Consider the following 27461-nt stretch of genomic DNA (forward strand, 5'->3'; position numbering starts at 1 on the left):
GATTTTGACTTGACAAAACCATGCTTGGTAGCATTGGCTCATAAGAATGAGTATTGCTCAGATACTATCATTCTTGCAATGCTCTAGTAAGTATCTATTATTTTACATTTTTTGCAAAACAATCCTCCTTGTACCTCCTTTATACCCTACCCTAATTATTTTTTGGTCCTATGCAGCATGATGAGAAGCTGGCTTCACCCCTTTGTACAGCATACAATCCATATTATTGATCCTGCCATTTCTTCTAAGTTAAGAGATGCAAAGGAAACTCCCATCAGTATTTCCAGCTAGTTCAGACACTGCAATTTTGAAGTAATTGATGTTTTGCTACTTCCATACCATAACAGGTATGTGGGTGACTACTTCTTTTAAGATTCTTCTTTAAGATTGAGAACTCTTGTAGCCTTTGATTTCCTAATGCTTTTTTCCTTATGCAGTGACCACTGGAGTTTTGTTTCTATTGACATCCCAGCAGAAGCAATGCTTTATATTCAACTCTCTTAAAAACACACACACAGAGCTGAAATTGTAAGTGTTGTGTGTGCTTTTTGAACTTAAAACTTCATTATTTTGATATCATACTAACTAAATTATATATATTGTAGTTGTATTAGAAGGCTTCTAGATGCATTGGATCACTGTCCTCCTAATGTCTCTCTTTTGGATTCAATAGAGCCAATAAATCTAGAGGTAAAAAGTCGTTCCCTCTACTTATGTCTATTTCATGCTATGCCTTTGAACTTATTGAATAATTTTGTTTTGTTTAGATGTTAACAGTTTCTAACATATCTTTCCAACTGTACAGACACCACAAAAAGATGATTCAAGTAGCTGCGGATGGAGAGTGCTGATTAATGCCAAATATCTACTTTCAAGCTATTTTGAGAAAGAACAGCCAGACCTTGTAAGAAAAAATAATTTTCATTTAGCTTGTTGATAATTCATAATGATACAAAGTGTTCTAAATTATCATATGCCATTGCAGATGAAAGAAGATAGCTTCAGCTCAAACTATGTATATAATTTTAGAGCTCATACAATTTGGAGGTTTTTGAGCTATGCCTCCCCCAAACTTATTGTACCAGCTATTGTCGAGTTGGGTGAGAGCTCTAAAGTACAAGAAGGTGTCATACACCTTGATGCCACAGATGAAGCTAATCTGGTGCCACAGGAACAAGCACCTAGTGTTGAGGAGGAGAAGCCATAGGAGCAAGGACCTGCTGCTGATGTTGTTGAGGAGAAGATGGAGTAGCAGCAAACAGATGCTCCTGGGGCAGTGGAGGAGACAATGGAGCAGCACCAACATACTGTACAGGACAGGATGGAGCAGCAGAAAAAAGATTCTCCAAAAAATGATGATAGGGAGATCGGAGGGGAGGGGGGGAGGGTCGGGGAGGGGAGGCGAGAGTGGAGGGGAGAGGGGAGGGGCCGAGAGGGGCGGGGAGGGGAGGCGGGAGGAGAGGGGAGGGGCAGGGCGGGGAGGGAAGGAGAGGGGGGACAGACAGGAGGGCAGGGCGGGGAGGCGGGGGAAGAGGGGAGGGGCGGGGAGGGGAGACGGGAGGGGAGGGGAGGGGCGAGGAGGCGAGAGGAGAGGGGAGAGGCGGGGAGGGGAGGGGAGGGGCGGGGACGGGCAGGCAGATGGGAGAGGAGGGGAGAGAGGGGCGGGGAGGGGAGGGGCAAATGGGAGAGGAGGGGCGGGCAGACGGGAGAGGAGGGGAGGGGAGGGGAGGGGATGGCGAGGAGGGTGGGGAGGTGGGGGGATTAACCCCCCCTAACCTGTTGCACACGCAACAGGTTAGGGGGGGTTAATCCCCTCCTCTCCTTAAGTGGGGGCCCTTGGGGGCTCCCAAAAAAAAAACGAAAAAAATAAATTTAATTTAAAAAAATAACAATATAAAAATATAAAAATAAATAAGATGTAAAAAAATAAAATTTAATTTAAAATATATAGATATTTAAATAAATAAAGTAAAAATTTTAAAAAATCAAATAAAATTTTAGGAAAATTAAATTAAATTCTTTTATCCATGTTTATAAAATATTTTGAATTAAATTATTTATGTAGAAAAATATTAGATGAAAAAATAGTATCTAGAAATATAAAAATATATTTAAACTTTTGAAATTTCAATTTTTAATATTTAAATATTTAATTAGCAATTTTTTTAATATTTTGAGTTTGAAAATCAGTGTAATTCTCATTTTTTGCTTTTGATTGCTTTGCAGAAAACTATGGCTTTGAGTTTTGGTTCCAAGGTGTCTTTCAAATATCTTGAACATGCTTGGTATTTTATGGAGCGCAAATCAAAGTATTTTTTGGTGATCACTACCGAGAATGTGTCAAGCATGAAATATTCTCCAGAGGTAGTAAGAAATGGTGGCATGGTCTCAACCATCAACATTAAAGAAAACAATTTGATAGAAGTTGTGTGCAAAGGAAATAATGACGATATGGTCTACAAGTTACGAGTTACGCACAAGAACTTCTTGAAGCCCTTACCAGATTCAATTGAGGGATCCCAAGAATTACTTAGTGCCTTGGAAGCATTGAAGAAAATGTGGGATGCATTTCCAAGTGGTGGTGTTGTACCTTCAATAGTAGTAAGTATGCCATCTATAACATCTAACCCTCAAGTTGTATCGCCAATATCTGTGGCGATAACTATGGTATCTCCGGCAAGAGTAACTACAATATCTGCAGTAGTAACTACAGTATCTCCAACTATACCTGCACCATCAACTGCTGCAACTATAGGAACAAGGAGTGATCGTGGAGCAGATTCCAGTTCCACAGCTATTCCCAGAAAGAGAGAAAAAATAACTCCTACTCCACGTGCAAATTGTTCAAGTGCAGGTTATTTAAAACTAGGCGAAAAGTTGGATAGTGATGATCAGGAGGATCCGCAAGAAGATACAAGTCTCGCAGACTTTTCTATAAGTGTGGCAGACTTACATCCTCCAGAGGATGAGGGGTACATTTGGGGATTTTCACAATTCAGCATGGCCACAATGCTTATTGATCGAGCTTCGTTGTTCAAAAATCAAAGAAAGCTAGATAAGACATTTGCACGCAAATTGTATGAAGATACAAGGAAAACAACAACTCTAGTTGCCTCTAATGTCACTCTTCATCCTATGGCATTTAAGAGACTTCAAGAAGATGATCCTACATTGCATGATGTCACATTTCAAAAGCACATGGACTTTCTTGATGCTTTTGAGAAATTTAGAAGGAGTGACTTTGTTCATGGAGATTCTTTGTACCAAAGCTGATATGGGACTAACATCGAGAAGAGATACATGCTGGCAAAGAATAGATTCTTGTAAAGATGCAAGTTTGAGCCCATTGATGGGCAACACTTTTGTGAAGCTTGCAGGATCGCCCTTGATGAGGGAAGAAAAGGAAACTTGCCACAAATTGAGTGGATGGAAAAGTTTCAACGGGTCATTTTTCATGTATGCATATTTAACGATGACTCGAAGTACATTCTAGAATCATAAAGGTTGAATTTAGCTCCATTTAGGTTGAAAAAAGGCTCTTCTCTTTCTGAGATCTTGATAAAGGCAAGGGAGTTATGGGTGGGTTGTGGAAAGCCACAAACAGTGAAGGGCAAGAGACGTACATCTAAGTACATGGCAAAGAGGACTTGGCTCTATAGATGTTTGAAAGGTGTTGTAAGCAATATGCAAGGCATACCAAGTAATAAGGTTGAGGCAAAGGATCTAAACACCACCATTGCAAGATACAGGGATGTTACTTGCATTCTCCTCCACGAGGACTTAGTGATGTTTGCCAAGCATATGAAATAGGAAAGATATCCTTTGAGGCACTAGAGCACACTGCAACTCAGAGGAAAGAAATAATGAAACCGATGTCTATTGTTTGGTGGAGAGCATTAAGGTTTGTTCCAGATGCAATAACAGAAGAAGTATGCAAGAAGATCCTAAGCGGTGACTACTTCTTTGGAAAGAAGAGCAAGCATAGCAACTTGGATGAAGTAGTCACCCAAATGATTCAAAGTGAGGCTGCTCTCTCAGCACTACTGTTTTTATTGAAATCTGATGATGAGTTAGCTGGCAAGTCAATTAATGTGAATAAGAAGAAAGCACTTAGTCTAACTCAACTCCTTGATAAGACATGGGCTATAGAGTGGTTGGCTTCAATGGATGCAAATGCCACACCAACAAAGGATCTAAGAGCTAAAATGCCAAAGGTTGTTGAGACAAAATATATGGACATTAAAAAAAAGGCCTTGCAGTCCACTACCCAAGGTAGAGCAATCGGTGGTTTAGATGATGGTTCTCCATTCAGCTTCTCCTATGATATCTTGCTATCAGAGAATGATACAAATTTTGCACACATCAATGGCATTGATACAGAGCATTTCATAACAATGAGCGGTCATGCTTGGGAGAAGCCATGTGTATTTTTCATAGATGAATTGCAAGACCTTGCAGTGTCACGAATAGTTGAACTTGTGCGGTTTATCATAGAAGGTCCTATGGCAAATAAGAAAAGATTAATGTTGGTCCTGTTCGTGACAGAATCACAAAGGGATGCCTTGTATGCGAGTTTGACATCTGCATTTGGGTATTTACTTTCAAAAGTATACCATGGTATAGTCCTACACAATCATATGACTGTCTTGGAAGGCACTGCCATTCTAGTCTTGCAACCTTTCTTGATGTGCTTCTTATCCAGGGGTGGTGGCAATCTAATCAAAATTCCTTTAAGGACTCTCAAGCTTCATTACTTTGAGGACAATAATATTAAACTGTTGGCAGGGAACAGTCTCGTGAGTCGCCACCCTTATATTCTCTCTGTCTCCGCGCCTTTCTGTATCAGTCCATACATCAGACCTTTCATCCTTCTTTCCATTTTCTCCTTGGTCTCCATCATTTCCCTCAAGGTCAGTTTCATCATTCCGTCCATATCCCTCGTCTACATAGACTTTTACTCAAGCTTTATCTGCCGTGCGAAATCGCATTTATTCCTTTGGATTCCAAGAACATTTACAAGAGCGCTTTGGGCTCTGAGGCAGCGCACCGGTCCTTGCCATGCTGGGGTCAGGTGAAAAAAGACATTGCTAAAAAGATAGTCCAGCAAGTTTCAAATTGGTATCCTCGGGCAAGCCCAGGTTGCAATCTTTCAACAGCAATTCTTCATCACATGGGAGCGTCAGTTCGTCTTCATAACCTCCTTCACTCTCTCGTGTGTTGATGACCCCTTCCAACACTTGAACTGCTTGCTTGGCTCACTAAGTGTAGGATTACACCTTAGGGTATTGTTGTAATGCCTTCTTGCAATATATTTTGTTCACTAGCTTTCCTAAAACCCCCTCTCTGCTTTCATACATAAAATTTTGTAAGATTACATGCATAATGCATTGTATGCCAATGTAGTGCATCGGAAAATTTAGAACTGTATCTTAATAATACTCAACACATTAGTTGTAATGCTTACGCTAGCACATAGGAGTGTGTATGTGGTATATAAAGGCATATAAAAAGTCTCTGTTCACCCCTGGATAAAATACAACTGTTCCCATCGGCTTCGTGTACCCAATGAAATGCACGTAGATGGTCTGGGGACCATTATTCCCAGCAAGACGCTGAGAACTCATCTCGGGGGGGTCACTATGTATAAATCCTCTATACCACGTGCGTTCAAGGCATATTTCTAAAATCCCTTATCTGTGTAAATTTGTCATTAATAAAATGTACCCCTTTTCTATACAAATCTGTAAATTTTTTCCAAAACTATTTTAAATAGTCCCTTATGTATATTTATTTCTGTAAATTTTAGAAATAAAAAATATCCTTTTGTTGAACTCACGTGATAGGGTTACATACGATGAGTGACCCCCCCGAGGAACTCATAGCAAAATATCCAAATTTGAGACATTCCACCCCATCATACAGTGGACCGAGGAGATTCAATGCAAAACTTGGGTTGGAACACAACAAGACAAAGCACCCATAGACGTGCACACAGATGCGTTTACTGAACTTAAAAAAAAACTTACGGGTGTATCTATTTGCACGTCTATTTGCACATCTAGAGACCCGCATCTAATAGCGCATCTATATAGTAGACAGGCGCGCGTATAGATGCACATCTAGATGCCTAAATAGACGCTTTGCTAAAAAATTTAAAAAACAAACAGATGCATCGTTAAATGCGTGTATAGACGCATTTATAAATGGTCTTATAGATGTGCAAATAGATGCTCCCCGAACAAACAGACACATATATAGATGCGTTTATAGACGCACTGATAGATGCGCTACATAATATATATTTTTTAATTTACAGAATGCTGTGTATGTTGTGTATGCTATATAGTTACAGGAATCCCATTTCCACATTGTGTAATTCAATTCTTACAGCCAACCACATTTTAATTACAATTCCAAATAAAACATTACAACTCCAAAACGCAATAAAATTAAAAGCTCAAAAAGTGCTTGTATGTACATATAGCACGAAGCTAAGCCATGTCATGTTACTTCAAATACAAAAAATAAGAGGAGTGTATATACAAGAGGCATGAAGCAAGCCACTGGTTTTAAGTACAAAAAAGAGTAGCTAGCACTACTTCTACGACTAATCTCTGTTCTCCACATCCTCGCTCCCTTCCATGCTCCCTTCTGCACTCCCTTCTCTGCCTCCTTCCTCATCTTCTTCCTCGTCTTCTTGTGCAGGGACCTGTAAACAAGGGACCATATATCAATGTATGACAAATGAAATCTTTACTTATAATGTTGACATTATTTAATTACTTTCAAATACATTGGGGGCCACTCCAGTAGCCCGGATATACTGCTCCTCAGTAATCAACCCATCGTGATAGAAGTGCTTCCATGTATCTCCTCTGTGATGGTGGAAATGGTAGGCTATCTCGACAGGAGTAGGGTATTTGCCCACGATCTCAAGCTGCAAGATGACACAATTTGCAGAGGGTTTAGTACAAAGAAACAACCTCCTAATAAACTACATAAGCAATATAATTTGAGATCGATACTTACAAATTGGGCCTCCCATGATTCAACATCTCCTGCTCCAAAATGCACGCTTCCATATTGCTCCATCTGGATCCTTCGTGCCTCCACGTGCTGCAGACTGGGGTCCTCCCTCGCTGACTTCATTGCTTTCTTCCACTCACGCTTGTGAGCAGTGTGGGGCGGGCCCCTTGGTGGTTGACCTGCCTCAAGCCTGGCAAGCTCCGCTAGTGCCTACCTCCTAAGCGAAGATCTTTTATTGCCAAGTATCGTAACAATCTTTGACTTGGCCCATTTATATGTGAACTGACGATTGGCGGGGTTAGGATACCTAGAGCAAACAGCAGCGAGGGTCTCATCAGCCAACCTCTTTGGATGGTCTTTGTAGTGGATAAAGCAATCTCTGTAATTGTTAGCAATTACAGACTGCATGAAGGCCATGATGTCCTTCCCCCGTGCATCCATCAAGATGCCTCCTGTGTGAGTGATGTCATAGAAGATCATACCATCACTCGGAGGCATGTCCAAATCATTTGAATCATCATCGTCCCCAGCACCACCCCTCCCAAAGCACTGTGCCATGCATCCCCCACTGCTCTCCCTGCTACTACGCCTGCTACCATGTTGTGTCGAGCTAGCGCATTGGCCACTCATAGCTGGAGACTACATGGGACTACGTGGACCACTCGTAGCTAGAGAACCGAGTCTCAACTACACAAGAGTACGCCGACGGGTCTGTGAGACAGAAGGACCTCCTAACGGCATGGGGGAAGGGGCATAAGATGGCATGGGAGAAGGGCCTCGACTGTGTAGCCGGCTAGGTTGTGTTGACTCCGCTGGGGTAATCTCAGCTGGTGTGGGGTGGTTTGGAGTCTGTACTGCCGACTCCTGGGGGGTCTTTAGAGTACCCGTCATATACCCGTATAACTCCATAGGACTGGGAGGGTGCCCTAAAAGTTATATAAGTACATAAAAATAGACTCTTGGAGATCAAGTGAGCCCAAAGAGCTTCCTGGCCACATGATGAACTGGAAAAAAGAAAAAAAGACGATTACTGATGAACTAAGAAGAAAGGGGAAGGGAAGAAAACATTACTATTAGAGCTGAAGCGTCTGAGAAGCGCGTCTATTTTTGCATATAACAGCGCATCTATAGATGCAGCTATTTGTGTCTGCAAATAGTCTAGGTGCACCTGTAGATGCGATTTTAGATGCGCTCTGAGATGCCTCTATAGACGCGCTCCAACCAACCGACTATTCTAAAAAGTAGAAAAGGGCATGCGCCCGACACAATGTAGAAAATTCAAAAAAACCAGTCCTATGGAGGAGGACATGGTAACTTTAGACATAGGGGGAGCCAAAGAGGTCATGGTGGATGGCAGAGAGGCCAAAATGCAAACAATGTTCAATGCCACTACTATGGTAAAATGGGTCATATGGCTAAAGACTGCTATAAAAAGTAGAATGACATCATGAATGGAAAATTGCAGCAAGGCATTTATGCATCCTCTAGTAGACAGGGTGATGACAGAAATGAGCATTTGTTTATGGTGCAGCACATGACCAATTTTGTGACAAGTGCAGAAGAAAGCAATGATGTGTGGTATGTTGACTCAGGTGCATCAAACCACGTGACAGGTCATGCAGAATGGATGCAAGATGCAAGGAAAATGGAAAGACCAGGATTTGTGGAGACTGGTGATGATACTGCACATCCTATTGCGCAGATTGGTAAAATTCCTTTGTCTATGCAAGATGGGAAAAAGAAATACCTGTCTGATGTATTTCATGTCCCAAATATCACCAAGAACCTGGTTTCTGTTGGTCAAATGGTTGAGCAAGGCTTGCAGGTCAGATTTAATCCTCATGGATGCTTTGTTGAGGATATGAAAAATAAAGGTCGCTTGATAGCAAAAGGGAAGAACAAGGGTAGGATGTTTACGTTGGATGCAGACATGCTTGAATTGAGTGCAACAATGTTTGCACATGGGACCGGTGTAGTTGTAGATATTGATATTCGTCATAAACGCATTGGTCATGTTAATGTATAGCAACTGAAATTAATGCAGGCCCAAAATATTGTTGTAGGATTGCCTAAGTTCAAGGTTGCAGAAAAGCATAAGGTATGTGAAGCCTGTCAATTTGGAAAGCAGACAAGGAAACCATTTCCTAGACATGTTCAAGAGAGTAAGAGGCCATTGGAATTAATCCACTCTGATGTGTGGACTACTAAAGCTGCATCTATTGGAGGCTGTGATTATTTTGTCACTTTTATTGATGACTACAACAGAAAATTTTGGGTGTATTTTATGAAAAAGAAAAGTGAAGTGTTTGGGCATTTCAAAGCTTTTAAAGCTATGGTTGAAAAAGAAATAGGCCTAAAAATAAAATGCCTAAGGTTAGATGGAGTGGGAGAGACCTCTCAAATGAGTTTGCAAGGTTCCTGCAAGAGCATGGCATAAAGCAGCAATATTCATGAGTCATACCCCACAACAAAATGGACTTGCATAAAGGAAAAACATGCATATTGGAGAGGTATCTCATGCCATGCTCAACCAAAAAGACCTACGAGATTATTATTGGGCTGAAGCAGTTGCTACAATAGTCTACATAATATATTCTTCCTTCAAAGCTCTTGTCATAGTCAACCCACACTAGTCAACTAGTCAACAAGATAGTATGACCTTGGGGGGGTCACTCATCATATGTAACCCTATCACGTGAGTTCAACAGAAGGATTTTTTTAATTTCTAAAATTTACAGAAATAAATATACATAAGGGACTATTGAAAATAGTTTTGGAAAAAATTTACAGATTTGTATAGAAAAGGGGTACATTTTATTCATGAAATTTTTTACAGATAAGGGACTTTAAATATAGGCCTTGAACGCACGTGATATAGAGGGTTTATACATAGTGACCCCCCTGAGAGTATGACTTGAAATCCACTTCAAAGTATCATAACCTCAATATAAAAGATGAAAAATGCATTCAACTAAACTTCAAAGAGCATTCTCACAACTAAAAAAGCAATCTCTAAATCTCTGATTTGTACTTTAACTCCTCAACCATCACCTTAGCATTTAATGTAGCATCAACCTTCAAAAATAGTCTACAAATGCTTGTAGAAAACAGAGGCTAACTCAGTCCACAAAGCATCAAGTAGAGGGAATTTGCTATGCAATCAAAGGGACTTGGAAGTAGAAGACTCAGTGCAATTCTCAGAGCAAATGAAGCTTCACACCACCAGGGGCAGTAGCATCTTCTCCACCTCCAAAAAACATGTCTTCTTCAAAACCCAATTGGTTTTTCCTTAGTTTCTCCTCATTCCCTTAACCATTTGCCCTCAAAGTTCACTAGAAGATAGCCTATAGAGTCACCTAAGTGACCTCATACCATTTTTGAAATGGTGGCTCCAGCAAGCTGTATCAACAAAAATGGATTGGGATGAAGCAAGTATCAGTATGGGCTGTAGAAGGATGATTTCCAGAAACCCTCTGGAGTGAAGTGCACCTATATGATGGGAATCTATGGATGAAAGGGTTTGGAGAATGGTTTCCTACGTTGGGAGAACAAGCACTTGGAAATTCTGCTAATAAGAGGAGAAAATGGAGAAGAACAGAGTGTGAGGGAGAAGATGCTGACATGGCACTCAAGGAGGTCTCAAGGAGAGTGAACCAAGGCTCTTATACCACATGTTGGAGTTGCAAGAAGAATTGAGCAAGTGAAGCAAAAGAGAGAGATTATTCAAGAGAGACATGCCGAATATATAGGCTCCAGTTATATTTAGTAGTGACATCACATGTGACCTCAGTAGAGCATCTAGATCCACAAATCTCTCAATTAGTTCCATGATTCTCTCAGTCACACACCACACACCTAGATTCACTCAATCACACCTATTGACACCTATCTAGGCACACCATGTGTTCACACACTCACAACCTTAGACCTTAGGACTCTAGATCCCATTACATCAATTTGTCCTTCAGAAACTTAGAATGATTGCAATTTATTATATCAAAATAAAAGAAGAAGCTACCCATCATACTCTCCACACATTTTTCTCTCCTCATCACATGCATATTTTGTAATTCTTGAATGACACCAGAATGTATTTCATCCTCATATATTTGTGGAAGTTTAAGAATGTGTGGATCATCCATAGACCTGCAAGCCAAGAGATTTTGTCATACTGCTATAGATTTTCATGACATTTATGGTCTTAGCATGGTTGGGAAGAACCCGCGAAGGCTTACAGATGATGACCTTCCAGTAAGAGAATGGCTCATTATGTTCAGTCAACCACGAAAGTTAAAGGACTAAAGGGTGAAGGCCAAAAGTCTTCAGGACCCGGACCTTGTACAAGAGGCTCTGGACCTTCACTTTCGGGTTCACCAAGAGGTGCCCCCGAATATGCAGTTTGGGATTGCATTTGCTTGGGGTTTTCCCTTGAGCATTGCAAGTCTATGAAAAATGCCCCTATAAAGGATGATTTCACTGTCAACAACTGGGATGAATTCGCTAAAGGCATGGTTTGTACAGTCCAACAATGAGGTAAGCTCCAATGAAAAATTGAACGATTCCAACAAAAGAATAATCTGTTAGCACAACTGACCCCTCCAAAATAGCAATGGAGGAAGATGTCAAAAGTGTCGAGGTATAGGGAGCGGGAATTGTAGTAGCACTCTACTTCTCATAGGCCATGGTCTTCGTCTACCCAAATCTCACATGGTCGTGGGACACCATCTGTAAACTACACAATGCGCGAGGAATGCTTGAGCTAGTCAACAGTAAAAAATCATGCATGTTGCAAAGATGAGACTTGACTAGGCAATTGAAGAGGTGGACAGAATTGTGAATGCAATAGAAATGGCCAAGAAAGACAGGCTATGCCAAGAGAATTTGCCGACAGTAGTACATACATTGAGGACAAATCTCCAAGCAGCACAAAATTAAATATGACTTTTGGCTCCTTCAATTGACTTGGAGCATTCCAAAGAACTGCAAGCAGACATTGCCTTCATTCACGGGCACATTGGAGATCCTAGGATTCAAAGTAGAATCCCCAAATTTTCAGGAGAGCATACCTAATTTGGAGGTAAGATTATAAAATTTATCATACACTTTGTGTCAGTCCTTAAGTTTTTTTGTGATGTTTCCACAATCCATTGTGTTTACCTAAGCTCAATTTTTTTGTTGTTTCAACATGTAGGTGCAATTACGTGAAAAGTTTGATGTCTTTCAAATGAGGTAGCAACAATATTATTTTGCCAAAAAAATGAGGAAAGAGTCTAGTCCAACCAGCCTCTTTGTATTTTCCCAGGCCCCACCAACAATTGCCAGTATAGAAGATGAGGATTCAACGTGTCTTATGATTGTAGAGCCCTGTGGTATATGTGGCTTTACTATTGATAGAAAAGCATTTGTTGTGGTGTGTGTGCTTACGTGTGGCCATCCTTACCACTAGTTTTGTTTTGCAAATGAGTGTTTGGAAGACACACATTGTAGGGTGCAGGGTCGCTTGGAAAAAATCCCCAGTTGCTACTACTTTCTATTTTTCTATTTCTGTAATGCTTTACATGTGCTTTTCAGTAGTTTGACAATGCTTACCAATGCTTTGTGAGAGTGCTTTACCACTGCTTTCTCTTTTAAAACTGCTTTCCTATAAATAGTCATTGTTCTCATATTGCTTTGGCACTGCTTTGTGTGTGGTTGCTTTTGTGAGTGCTTTTGTAGTGCTTTAGCACTGCTTGTGAGTGGTTTGGTAGTGCTTTGGCACTGCTTTCTGATTGCTTGGTCACTGCTTTGCATTTTTATACTGCTTTACATGGAATATGCAAAGTACTCTACATGTGCTTTGTGGATCTCATTGCTTTAGCACTACTTTGTGTGTGTTCTTGTCAATGCTTAACAGTGCTTTGTGACTTCTCTACCACCACTACTTTCTCTTTAAAAACTGCTTTCCATGTAAAGAGTCATTTCTTTCAGTATGCTTTGGCACTCCAGGTGGCATATTTGCTCAGCACACCTGTGAAGAGTGTGCACGAAATTTGTAGAAATGGCATCACACGTTCATTGGTACTGTACTCAATTGATTGGAGAACACTTGGATTTTAGCATAGACGTGTGGAATCCATTGATTTCTAGTGGTCTTGGTGAGGGGGTTGTATGCATTAGATGCTTGTAAAATATAGAAGTAGCGGAGGCAGGTTCTTGTAGGTCTATCAATTTCTTGGATTCTTTCTTCGAATCTAAAGAGTAAAGGACACCTAGCTAGGTTATACATACAAACCATAAGTTTAGACGTACATAACATACCTACATAAGTTTGACTAATTATTATGAAAAGAAAGTATTACAAACTACACATAAATGCATGCTATAGTATGCCAAAAATTTCATCTTACTAGTAACTAAACAAGTGTGGCCCGTAACATTCTCTAGCATGTAATTTGCGGGTTGATACAAGTTAGCAATCGTGAACTACACAACTGGCTGGACTTTCAATGGACTGATATCAGTTGGAGAATGCAAGCCACAATTGGCCAAAGACAAGTATTTCTCTTTTCCTAATAAATACCTATAAAGTACAATATGTTATTTAATATTTCAGCTCCATGTGCGAGTAGTTATCGGTCGGCATATGTGGACCACTGACTAGCATATGTTACATGGATATTTTGTATCCATATGCGAGTAGTTACAACTCAACATACATGTACTCCCCATTGGCACGTAGATACTTGCTGTCAAAACCATCTACCTTTTTTATTGTTTTTTTGTAAACTATATAGCTAATGACTACTAAACATGTGATCTTTTTATAGATATATAAATACTAAAAACTAAATGATTTGTGGCTACCAACTTCTTTCACTAATTTTTAAAAACTATATAGCTAATGCCTATTATAAACATCTTTGTTTTTAATTTTTTCATGAGATAGCTTTAAATTTCTTACCAAAAAAAATCTCTTCTTCATGAAAATAATCGTTTCAAATTTGAAAAGATAAACTATAAACTACGAGCTTTGCATTTATCCATTTTGCATCCTAGTGTGGGTAGATATCCATCATCCCCTAAAAAATGTGAGAGATGTCCATGAGTTTGGGATCCTTTTTTTGGGCAAAATATTTCTAACTATTACCCATGGACCAAAAAAACAACAATAGGGTGGTAAGTTGGAGGAGGAGATCTTAGGAAATCCTTCCACATGCCATCCCTAGACTCTTGAATTATCATTACCTCTTGGATTACCACCCTTGGACTCATGAACTACCACAATCTTTTGAACTACCGCCCTTGGAAATATTAGACTACCCCTTGCTCTTCGACTACCACCCTTCAAGTTTTAGAAACTCTTCGACTACTAGTCTTGGACTCTAAGACTACCACATGCTCTTTGATAGTATGACCTTTAGGCTCTTAGACTAGCATGGGTTCTTGGACTATTCCTTGTACAACATGCTCTTTGATAGTATAACCTTTATGCTCTTAGACTAGCATGGGCTCTTAGACTATTCCTTGTGCCACCCTTGGACTCTTGGACTATAACTACCTCTTAGATTACCACCTTTAATCTCTTGAACTTTGACGAACTCATTAACTACCACAACACATGCATGAACTGGACATGGTAAGAGTTTGCATGACCCACTAAAGGCAGGTACGCATGCAAACTATGCATAATTATTTGATCTCTACTAGCTAGATATCATGCCATCTTATTCAACAAAATAAACCGAGGTAACTAAAAACAAGAGTCTATGCAATCCCTAGAAAGGTCAAATGTGTATTGCCAACTTGAGGATTGCATCCGTTTCTTTTTTATGCTATGCAAAATAGGGTGTGATAGAGTCAAAACTCTAGCTCTTAATCATAGAGCATTAATCGCCAATTAGGACTCAAGAGTGAAGGTTTATATTTAACCTTGTGAAACCACTAGCACATTTGTGTTTGCACCTTTATTGATTGAAACCAGAGAAAGGTGCGATTGCATGTTGCAAGGGAACTAGTCATATCTCTGAGAATTGATGTGCACCTTAGATACGCACTTTATTCAAAGAAGAGTTTCACACCTCTTTTGGTGATAGGGGAAAGTTTGAGATGTTTTTTAGTGAATATTCAAGTTATCCCTATTCAAGCTATTTCTACATTGGGCAGTAGCACTCGAGTAGCTTTCCACATACCATGCATCCAAATAGCATGCTACTATTTCTAAAATGAATTGCACCCACAACTACGCAAGCCCACCAAGTAGATAATTGGATAAACTAGTAAAACACATGGACCATCTTTCAAATGCTAAGATGGGTTGATTTAAAACCAACATATGCATAGTAAGATCATAGCATGTGTATCTTTAGATGATATTCACAAGTACTTAAGGCAATTGGATGATCCCAGAAGCAAGTCATAACCCTGGCTATTCATATTCCCAGGGCATAAACTGCAGACCTACAAAAGGGAGGTTACCAAAACATATGCTACATAACCAGTATGAACTAACTAAATAAACCATACAGTCTCAAATTAGATAGACACGCCATTATGCATGGGAAATTTTGAAAAATATGTTGACAAATTCAACATGGCAAATGCATCTAATGTAGTAAGTCTAATCGAATGCAAATCTTTGAACTAAATGTCACATATCCACTTAGACAAATGTGAGGGAGCGTGGTGGTTCTTAAGCTTCTGATGGATGTTCAAAGCATCCCAATTCCATTGTAAGTTAAAGTTTCCCTCAATACGGAGCTTGCTAGGTGCCTAGGTTTCCATCTACCATTCACTCAATAGAAAATATTATTAAGAGAGTTAGCTGTGTTACAATATAGGTAGATATAAGATAACACAAAGTTAGAGAGTGATTTGGAGTATATGCGACGAAGACCCAAAAGACAAGGACAAAGACACCCTCGAACAATCTTGCTCGGGTTAATAGTGAGCGTAGATAAGAACAAGAAAATAAGGATCATGTAGGTCAATGGGAAGGACCAAAATTCCTAGGAACCATTACTGAAGACCTCCTCAAGATGACATCTCTAGGGCTGCTAACATAAATTCCATGGACAAAGAAAACAAGAAGATTTCATCTGGAGCTCTTGAGGGTGGTCAAAATGTATAAAAAGATCACTAAGCTTGCAACAGGAAAGAAGGGTCTGCCATGATGTTGGGGTGGTAGTCGATGAAGCTATGTTTGCTTGAGCAGTCTACAAAGGGGAAGAGACAAAAGCCACTTCTCAAATCTTATCTTTGTAAGGTATTAGGAATTCATCTTCATGAGATGAGAGGAATGGGATATCCACGAGGGAGCCACAATGGAGGAGAATTGAGAGAGGATATGAGCTTCACATACAATGGAGGGAAGGGATGGATAGGAAGGAAGGGAACTCAAAAGAGAGCTTTCAAAGGGGAGTAGAGAGAATCACAAGACAATTATGGCCAAGATTAAAGTAACAAGAAGAAGGTCAAGATGATCGGGAGTATCTTGAATGTTTGACCTTACATTAAAGGCCAATGGAGAAAGGTACTTACCATTAGAGTACCTAGAGGGTATCCAAGGGAGGAGAAAGATGTCGTGTATCTTGGCTCATTCATGGTAATTTGGCACTATTTGTAGACTTATTATGACACATAATGGAGGACAAGCGGCCTATGAGAAATAGAGTGCTGCTGCAATTCCCCCTCCCTATACCTCAAGACACTTTTGACATCTTCCTCCATTGCTATTTCGGAGGGGTCAGTTGTGCTAATAGATTATTCTTTTATTGAAATCGTTCAAGTTTTCATTGGAGCTTACCTCGTTGTTGGATTGTACAAACCATGCTTTTAGCAAATTCAGCCCAGTTGTTGACACTGAAATCATCCTTTATAGGGGCATTTTTCACAGACTTGCAATTCTCAAGGGAAAACCCCAAGCAAATTCAATCCCAAACAGCATATTCGGGGGCACCTCTTGGTAAACCCGAAAGTGAAGGTCTAGAGCCTCTTGTACAAGGTTCGGGTCCTGAAGACTTTTGGCCTTCACCCTTTAGTCCTTTAACTTTCGTGGTTGACTGAACATAATGAGCCATTCTCTTACTGAAAGGTCATCGTCTGTAAGCCTTCGCGGGTTCTTCCCAACCATGCTAAGACCATAAATGTTAGGAAAATCTGCAGCAGTATGACAAAATCTCTTGGCTTGGAGCTCTATGGATGATCCACACATTCTTGTAGCACTTGCTCAAAGAGGCAGAGACGTGCAGTAAAAAAGAGAGTGAGAGCTACAACAGCTCAACTAGAGGACCTGCGAGGGAAAGTAAATGGAGGTAGAGCTCAGAACCTACAAGGGAGAGGATTGAGTAGAGATCAAGACTTGTGAGGGAGGGCGAAAGGCAATAGCCTCTAGAGAAGTAGTGCACAAAACTTGCCAGGGAGAGGATTTGAGCTGAGCTCAGGACCTGCTAGGGAGACGATGTAGCTAATCTAGAAGACTTGCGTGGGAGACAAGGGGGACAAGGGAGACATGCGAGGGATGAAACATCAGTTACAATTGAAGTAGTGGTATCATGAAATCTTATAAGCTTACGATTATCATGGGACACATGTGCAAAACTCCCAATCATAATTTATATGGCTGGTGGATATATGTCACAAGCAAGAACCTCTTAAAAAGTGCTGAAACTATGCTTTTTTAGCACATGCTTTTAAGCACAAAAAGCATACCGACCAAATGTGCTACGACCTTGGGGTCCTAGAGGACTTATAAATGGTTCTTAAGTTCTTCTCAGTGGTCCAGAAGTTCTATTAAGTGGTTGAAAAGTTTTATAAAGTGGTACAAAAGTACTTGTAGGTGCTAGAAAAGTACTATTAAGTGGTCCCAAAGCACTATTAAGTGGTCCTAAACCAGAAGTCCTGTAAGTGCTACAAAAGTACTATTAAGTGGTGTAGAAGTACTATCAAGTGGTCCAAAAGTTTTATAAACTGGTACAGATTCAGTACTTGTGGGTGCTACAAAATTACTATTAAGTGATCTTGAAGCACTATTAAGTGGTCCTAAACTATTATAGAGTGGTTCGGTACTACTATTAAATAGTTTTGAAGTATTACTAGGTGGTCCAGAAGTACTACTTAGTGCTTCTAGGTGGTTTAGAAGTTTTATAAAGCACTGCAAAGTACTTGCACGAGCTACAAAAGTACTATTAAGTGGCTATGAAGTATAAAGTCATCCTAAACCAGTATTAAGTGGTTCTACAAGACTATTAAAGTACTTATAAGAGCTACAAAAGTACTATTAATTGGTTTAGAAGTTCTCCTAAGAGCTTCCATGTGGTCTAGAAGTACTAATTAGTCCTTTTAGCTAGGTTTTTAAATACCCTAAACCACTTTCAGTGATACTTTTAATAGCTCTACATCTCTTTTAGGTGGACTATCAAGAGATAAAAGCTGTTCAATGTTTGTTAATGTGTTTACAAGTCAATATGGCCCTTGAGGGGTCCCCTTTAGAGGCAAGGGCCATATTGGCAAACACAAGTTATGCTGAACCAGGAAAGGAGAATAAGGTTTTCCATCTCAAGAAAAGTCTCTACAGCTTAAAGCAAGCACCCAGACGTTGGTACAGCAAAATCAACAAGTATTTTGCTGATCTGGGATAGATGAAATTCAATGCATATCATACTCTCTACTACAAAGTTCAAAGGGAAGACATTACTATTGCACTTTTGTGCATAGATGATCCGATTGTGACCGAAAGCAAGGATAGCTTCATCAAAAAGTTAGAACAAGAAAAAATGCAAGTCTATCAAACCATGCAAGCATGCTTTGATGATCAAAGGAATGTAAATATACCTTATAAAATTGATAGAGGGAACATAAACTTTGTACTCATAGAGTTTTATGCAAATCAAAAACCATTTGATGTGAATCAGAGTCCATATCTCCTTGATTTTCACCATGGAACATGCATGGGCATGATTATACTCATGGAGATGATACCCGATTGCCATGATACTTTGCATGGGCCTAAAAATCACCTAGTTTGAGGCTTGTGCAAATTAAATCATTCTGGCCATTGTATTCCATTTTCATGGTCAATAAAGAAAATTTCCATGTTTTTCCCATGCTTCCTCTATGATGGTACAAAAACATGCCGTGAACGTATTCTCACCATGCAAGCGAGACCTGATGGCCATGTTGCTTTTCAAAGGCCTCAAAATCACCTAGTTTGAGGCCCGTGCAATCACGATGATTGGATCCCATTTGCGTGGTGAGAATACCTTCAAGGCATGTTTTTGTACCATCATAGAGGAAGCATGTGAAAAAACATGGAAATGTTCATTCTTGAAAATGCATTTGTACAGCCCTCAAACTCACCTAGTTTGAGGCCTATGCAAATTATCATGGCCATTGGGTCCCATTTGCATGGTGAGAATACCTTTGAGGCATGATTTTGTACCATCAAGAGGAAGCATGGGAAAAACATGCAAATGTTCATTCTTGACCATGCAAACATGACCAAGCTATTTTTGGTGTAACCGAAAGATGCGTTTAATAATATAAGGTGATCGTTTGCTTAGTTCTAAGAACTGTCATGGACAAAGGGAGGAGTTTCTTTATTTAACGGCGGACAAGGATTCAAGGGGGTTCCCCCATCTGCGGATGGGTGTGAAACCCCCCTTAGGGGTAAGGCGACTCAAGAGGGGAGGCAGAGGGAGTGAGATGAAAGAGTGGGAGATACACTTAGGGCAAGCCATCTAAATTGAACCAAGGTCGATTAGGGAGGACTCTCTCTCCCCCAACCCTTACTTGTCCTTCTTTCTCTCTCTCTCTCTCTCTCTCTCTCTCTCTGTGTGTGTGTGTCTCTCTCTCTCTCTCTCTCGTGCTCGCTCTCGTAATGATTTGAAACCATACCCCACCACAAACAAAGATGCTTCAAGCAACACAAACCACAATAATAGTGATCATGGGATAATAGTGAAGAAAAATGTGGATAAAGTGAGAGGCAACTAGCTCCGTAAGCCCTTCACCTTAGGCACATGCGACATGAAACAGCTTTGTGGGTTGTGACCCTGATCAAGGAAGGGAAGCTGAGGGCGAGCAGCTACTATGGAGAAGATTCAAGGTCTCCCGCCCCTCTCCTACCCTAGATCCTACCCCTTCCTCTTGATCGTGAGTGACCACTATGTCTCTCCCTCTCTCCCCTCCCTCTCTCTCTCTCTCTCTCTCTCTCTTAATAAAAGCAAAATTTTCTGTGATTGAATAGAATGCTGTGTATGTTGTGTATGTTGTGTATGCTCTGTGTTTACAAGAATCCCATTACCACATTGTGCAATTCAATTCTTATAGCCAACCGCATTTTAATTAGCACGATTCCAAGCACGTCTATAGCCAATGATTACAATTTTGAATAAAACATTACAACTCCAAAACGTTTGATAAAACGTTGCATAAGGAAATTGAAAGCCAAAAAAATAAAAGGAGTGTATATTAATTCATAGCCCAAAAAGTGCTTGTATGTACATATAGCACGAAGCCAAGCCAATGGCTTCAAGTACAAAAAAGAGTAGTTAGCACTACTTCTATGACTAATCTAACTTCTCTGTGTCCTCGCTCCCTTCTTCCTCATCTTCTTCCTCCTGATCAACCCTAGGACCTTGTAAACGAGGGACAACATGTATCAATGTATGAAAAATCAAATCTTTATTTACAATATTAACATTATTTAATTACTTTTAAATACTTGGGGAGGCGCTCCAGTAGCCCGGATATACTGCTCCTTAGTAATCAACCCATCATCATAGAAGTGCCTCCATGTATCTCCTCTGTGATGGTGGTGGTGGTAGGCTAGATACTTGCCCACGATATCAAGATGACACAATTTGTGGAGGGGTTAGTACAAAGAAACAACCTCCTAAAAAACCACATAAACACAATATAATTTGGGATTGATACCTACAAATTGGGCCTCCCATGATTCAACACCCCCTGCTCCAAAATGCATGTTTCCATATTGCTCCATTTGGAACACACTATTCAAAATTTTTGGACTTGTGTAAAGTCCAATTTGAGAAATGGACTAAAAAACAGTCCAAAAATTTTGAATATACTAGTAATGTTGTTTTTTGAACTAGATTTGACAACTCCAAACAAAAGATTTGGTGATTAAGTACTAAGAACATCAATGCATAACAAATCTCTTACAGAGGTGGTCTACATACACATCTTCATAACTTCTTATGAATTGAGCTACTATCACCTCCTAAGAACATCAGTAGATGACCAATTCTCTTAAAAAGGTGGTGTAAATAAACACCTTTATGTATAAGTGGTGTGCACACACCTTTATGACCATTTCTTTTAGAAACGTGGTGTACATAAACCCCTTAGAAAGGTAGTGTACATAAATCCTTTTATGTGTAAGTGGTGTACATATACACCTCACTTGGTATTAAAAAACATCCTTAACTATAAAAATACATTGACATAAAGTTTAAAATACACCATTAAGTATAAAATAGACCTCATAAACAATCTTTATACACAATAATGAGAGTAAAGAAATCAAAAAAGTAGTTAACTTTTTATTAGATATTCGCTTTACATAGAAGTTCAAAACTTGTGAAGTTCAAAACTTTTGATTACAAAGCCATCAGCCATCATGTTCCTCAGTACCAATGTCCTCAATTCTAGGCCCTTGACTACCAGGGTCCTGACTAATAGGCTGCTCTAAGACAGTACTAATGTCCTCAATGCGCCCTTGACTATCAGGGTCCTAACTAATAGGCTGGTTTAAGACTGCAGTCTCAGTAGCAAGGTCCTCAGTAGTGTGCTCTTTAGTTCCAAGCACCTGACTAGTAGGCTTGTCTAAAGTCTCATGTCCAAGTTCTTGGTGAGTAGGGTCCTGGCTACTAGGTTCCTGACTAGTAGGCTACTCTGGAGTCTGTAAGGTCATGGTTGAAGAACCATCTATGCCTCCTGGTAACTCCTCTTGGTCATGCTTTGCCTCGTCCATACCTTTTTTGGGTAAGGCTTCCTTGCTTGATCCACTTGCATGTCCTTCACCCAAGATCAAAGGTGCCTTCCTCACTTTTAATTTCAAGGGAAGTGCTTCTGCCTCTTTAGCCATACCTTTTCCTATGATGTGCTATACTACTACTTCTTGCTGCTATGAGCCTTCCCATCTGATGAGTGGAACCTTCTTAACTCTAGTTGACAATTGATCACCCTTATTCTTTGTGCGGATTTCTTCTTGGCGTAAGTCATTGGATGCAGAGCTTTCATCCTCATCATCACCTGATCTAGAATCATCACCCTCAGACTCACTACCCTCGTCTTCGACATTTTCCTCACTACCCTCTTCTTTGACATTTTCCTCTTCAAAGAAGGTAGTGCAACTGTAATATGTGTCAAAGAACTCAATCTGATGGGGGGTATCAATGACATTTACATTTCTACCTTGGCGTAGCAATTTCTCAGCAGCAAAACCCATTCGATACAATGCTACTTCCCACCCATCATTCAATAAATTCTTTGTCATCTCTAGTATCACATCAGGATCCATCTGTGGGGGTTAAAGGTCACTGTGCCTTTACCCCGGTTATGTACAATACTCAAACACATATATAAATGAATGAAAAAGAAGATTAGGGTGTTCTACACCCACCAAAACTTGTGTGGCTCTCTATTTCTCTCTCTCCCTCTTCCGTTCTTGCTTTCGTTGAGAGCACTCTCAACTGGTATCAATGCCTAGGTGATCTAGCTGAGCATGCATGAATGCTTGAAGCTCAACAGCTCTGTGGGAGGAAGGAGAAGCTCTATGGGAAGCTTTGTGGTTGACTTTACTTGCATCCAAGTGTGCAGAGACCTTGGAGGAACCTTTGGAAAAGTCACTTTGGCTTTGCGAAGTGGTTTTGAGAGCCTGTTAAGTGTTTTCAAAGAAAAACTCGTTTTTTGAGCTTTTCCCTGTTCCGTTCGATGACAGAGACTCCATATTGACTTGTAGAAGCAACTATTGCTTGCTTTTGGTGTCCACTTCACTTCAGGACTTGGAAACACCTTCATTCTTGAATCTGGGATCATTTCATTGGATTTCTGACTCATTGTGTCAGTTTCTATGTTTTTATGCCCGAGTGTTAGAACTCAAGTTTGGAGCAACCATTTGTAGATCTGTCAGTTCCGGCGGACTCAGGAGGTCCTAAAACTTCTATGTTGCTCATCATTCACACTCCGGTGGAGTTTACAAATAGCTCTATTTCCAAAAATGTTTTTCAGTCCGTGTGTTGGACCCAGTGATTGAGACCACGGTTTCCAAAACCATCTGTCCCATTGCATTCCGGATGCCCAAAAACCCCTACTTGTCAGTTCTTACATGATTCGGTGGAGGATTTTTAGAGTTATAGATCTCTGTGTATTCGATTTTGTCTCTCTGTTATGCATTTTTCATTCTAAGGTTTTGAAACCTTAGATTTATGCCACATGGCAGTGGATAAGTGTTGACTCCCATTTCTCAATCATCGGTTAGGATTTTGGAGTTCCGGCAGAAGAGAGATATTTGCAAATTTTTTGGTTGAGTCCGATTATGCAACGGTGCCCATGTTTTGAGGTGTCTCAGGTTCTATTTTCAGTAGCAGTCTTTTTCATAGGACCATGATTTCTTGAGCATACCTTATGCAGATCACTCTAGTTGCAATTTGAGTAGTGTGCGCTCATTCATGGTGTGCATTGGGTTGCAATGGATGATTTATAGGCCATTTGGATGCATTGCGGTCCTTATTGGATGTGCTGATAGGCCCAGATTGCCTTGTGGGATGCTATTTTTATGGACGCTTTGCACATGGATGCTATATTATGCTGAGGGACAGATTCGACACATTGCAGGTGATGCACTAATAGTGTTATGCTCTCTTGGATGTAATATTATTGATGCATATGCCAGTGGATAGTGTTTATGCTTGAGTAATTTGGCACTTATTGGCATTTTGGATTGCCATTGCAGTTGGCATTTTCTTTTGGGCCAGATTTGCTCATATGGATGCATAGTATATGCACATGAGTCAGATGCTTTGAGACATGAGTTTTGGTCATATTTCACTCTATTTTGGTATACACATTTGGGTGCACCTGGTATTTGGTGTGATTCTCTTATAGGCACTAGCATTTGGGATTTTTGCTTCATTTGCATCATGGCATCCTCTTCCATGTCTGAAAAGGAGTTTTTTAGCATTAAAAAGTTTGATGGGACAAACTTTTCTTTGTGGAAAGAACAAATAAGGGATGTGCTTATTCAAAAGAAGCAGATTAAACCCTTGGCAGGGATCGAAGCTAAGCCTGCAAATATGTCTGAGGATGATTGGAATGAGTTGGATGCATTAGCAAAATCTACTATTAGACTTCATCTTGCAGAGTCAGTTTATTTCACAGTAGTAAACAAGCAGACTATGGAAGATTTGTGGAAGAAACTGTGTGCCACTTATGAAAAGGAAACTGCCTCTAATAAATTTTACCTCATGAAGAGGTTGTTTGAGTTGCAGATGAAGGAAGGGGTCTCCATTGCTTCTCACTTGAATGAATTCAATATTATTTTCAGCCAGCTTCAGGCTCAGAAGATGAATTTTGATGCGGAGACTAAGGCAATATTTCTCTTATGTTCATTGCCATCCTCATGGGATACCTTCTGTACAGCTGTCAGTAACTCTACACCTGGTGGAGTACTGAAATTTGATGATGTTGTGGGTAGCTTGTTGGCCGAGGAGATTAGATGGAAGTCTATGGACGGCAACAAGTAGGATGCAACCTTAAATGTGCAAAGGGGTTGATCACAATTCAGGGGGAAGTCCCAAGAAAGAGGAAAGTCTCGCAGCAAATCCAGGGCACGGAATATTGAGTGTTACCACTATGGCAAGAATGGCCATATGAAAAAGGATTGCTACAAGCTGAAAAGAGAGCGAAAGTATAAGAAAAAGAATGCAAATTGGGGTGCAAATCAAAAGGAAGAGAGTCCAAGGGAGGACAAAGGAAAAGCGAAGATCGAGGAGATCAATGCAGTCACACATGATAGTGACAATGACATTCTCTTCATGTCTAGTTTATCTGCAGAGTTGCTTACCACTTCAGATGATGCATATTCCCAGGATTGGATTTTGGATTCTAGTGCTTCATTCCATGTTACTCCCCATAGGGAATGGTTCTCCACTTATGACAGTGGAAAGACAGGTTGTGTGCATCTTGGAAATGACTATGCATGTGAGATAGTGGGAGTAGGTGACATAAAGTTTTCTTTTGCAAATGGGTCTGCATTTATTTTGAAACATGTGAGACATGTGCCTAAGTTAACCAGGAGTCTTATTTCAATGGGTTAGCTAGATCATTTATTGGTGGAAATGATGAGCCAAATGTGGCTGATATGCAGGTGGGATAGCAAGCTCAAATGCCCTTGAGAAGATCATCTATAGTGTCTAGACCACCTGATAGGTTTGTTCCAGGGTAGACTATGTGATGCTTACTGATTGCAGGGAGCCGTCTTGCTACAGAGAGGCTATGATGCACAAGGATCAAATCCCTCTATCCTAGTGAAGGATGGGGCAATCGATGTCATGGGTAGGGGTATATCAGAGCCAATACCTATAACAATAGAGGCTGTGGGTAGAAGTGCAGCTGAAAGTGGAGCTGGGACTGGATCTAGAGCTCTAACGCTGAGGCTGAGTATGAGGATGTAGCTGATGTAGTTGAAATCGAAGCTGAGATTGGAGCTGCTGAGGCTGTGGTTGAGGCGGAAGTGTTTTGCTTTGCTGTCCACTCCAAGTCCACTGCGGTTGTATCGTGTGTTCACATCTTTGAGTGTCAGCTGTATTTGTTTTTTCTTGGTGGCTTTATCTGTATCCTTGCCACCTTTTCCCATTTCGTTTTGATTGATCCATGTTTGTGGTGTAGGTCCTATTGCAGAAGCAGGAGCGAGTGGGAGAGGGAGCATGATGAGCTTCCTCCCCATGATTGGAGGTACCCCCAGCGGGGCTGAAAAGAGGCTGAGGGGTGGCGGGGGGGGGCTGTAGGTAGGCTAAGAGTAGGCGGCAAGGCTAGTAGGGAAGGGGGTTGTGGCTGAGTGGTAGAGGGAGTAGTTGAGGGGTCACAGGGGGGTGGGTGAGGGATGGCAGGGAGCTGAGTGGTAGCGGGTGGCTGGAGTGGAGGAGGCGGGGTGGAAGGGGAGGAGGGGACGCAGAAGAGGGAGCTGCAGCAGGCGGGGGGAGCAACAGTAGGCGGCGAGTGACTGAGTGGAGGCGATAGAGTAGAAGGGAAGGAGGAGGCTACGCGGAGGGAGCTGCAGCAGTCGAGGCAGGAGGGGCAGTAGAAGCGGAGCAGGAGGGGAGGAGGCGACGTAGCGAGGAGGAAGCAGATGGAGGAGGGAGCTGAGGGGAGGAGGCAACGGGCGGAGGAGGGAGCTGAATGGAGGGGGCTGCGCAGAGGGGGGAGCCGAGGGCGGAGGAGGGAGCTGCAAGGAGGAGGCAACGTGGAGCTGCAAAGCGGAGCAGGGCGGAGCTGTGGAGCGGGAGGGGAGGCTAGCGGGCAGAGCTGCGAGGTAGGGTGGAGAAACCAGGCAGTGGGAGGAGCAGGGGAGGAGCCGCGAGAGGAGCAGGGTGGAGCTGCCAAGCCGCAGGAGCAGCGAGGAGTAGGAGGAGCAACGGGGAGGAGCACAGAGAGAGAGAGAGAGAGAGAGAGAGAGAGAGAGAGAGAGAGAGCAAAGAGAGCTAGAGAGAGGAGAGAGAGGGAGGGGGAAGAGAGAGAGAGAGAGAGAGAGAGAGAGAGAGAGAGAGAGAGAGAAGGGGGGGGGAGAGAGAGAGAGAGAGAGAAAGAAAGAAAGAAAGTTTATTAATGTCCACTGGAGATCTAAAAAGGTCTATGGGACAAAAGAGACTTGCTTATACATCAGTACAAAGAGGGCCATAGGCAACCTCCCTGGGAGTATCATTAGATTCCTCCAAAAAACAAAACACATAGAACATAAAACATAAAAGAAACTAAGTACTAGGCTATTGAGTGGCCATTACATCAATTTAAGACTGAGGGTCTTTAGATTTTGTCTTAAATTTTCTAATCACTGCAAGACCGTCACGATATACTGCCCATTTTCCTGCTTCCGTGGCTGCCCGAACCTTAGCAAGCTCGATAGCTTTGTTCTTCAGTTGGGTTCTTGTAAGCTCCTCAGCAATCCATATCTTTGTCCCCTTCAGCTTATAGGATTGTCGTAGAATCCTCTTCCTGAGTGTCTTCGTGTTGAAGGTGATGACAACGTGTCCATTCCTGGGCGATAAATAAACTGGGGAAGACTCCTCTTCATCATCATTCTTGTCATCAGTTGGGCTTGCTGACCAATCAATGGCCGGGACTGCCTCCTTGATTCTGTCGATTGCCTCCTCTTCCGTTCGTGCTTCCGTTGAGAGCACTCTCAACTGGTATTAGAGCCCGGGTGATCTAGCTGAGCG

General features: G+C 41.2%; 1 pseudogene; it reads left to right on the forward strand.

The window, feature by feature from the left end:
* The first annotated feature begins 417 nt into the window (after window positions 1-417).
* LOC147897908 (uncharacterized) lies at window positions 418-25956 on the forward strand (annotated as a pseudogene).
* The last annotated feature ends 1505 nt before the right edge of the window (window positions 25957-27461 follow it).

This window comes from Dipteris shenzhenensis, chromosome 10 (genome assembly GCF_047967505.1).
Source record: "Dipteris shenzhenensis isolate YYH24624 ecotype China chromosome 10, Dip_SZ_1.0, whole genome shotgun sequence".
In the NCBI taxonomy this organism is placed as follows: Eukaryota; Viridiplantae; Streptophyta; class Polypodiopsida; order Gleicheniales; family Dipteridaceae; genus Dipteris; species Dipteris shenzhenensis.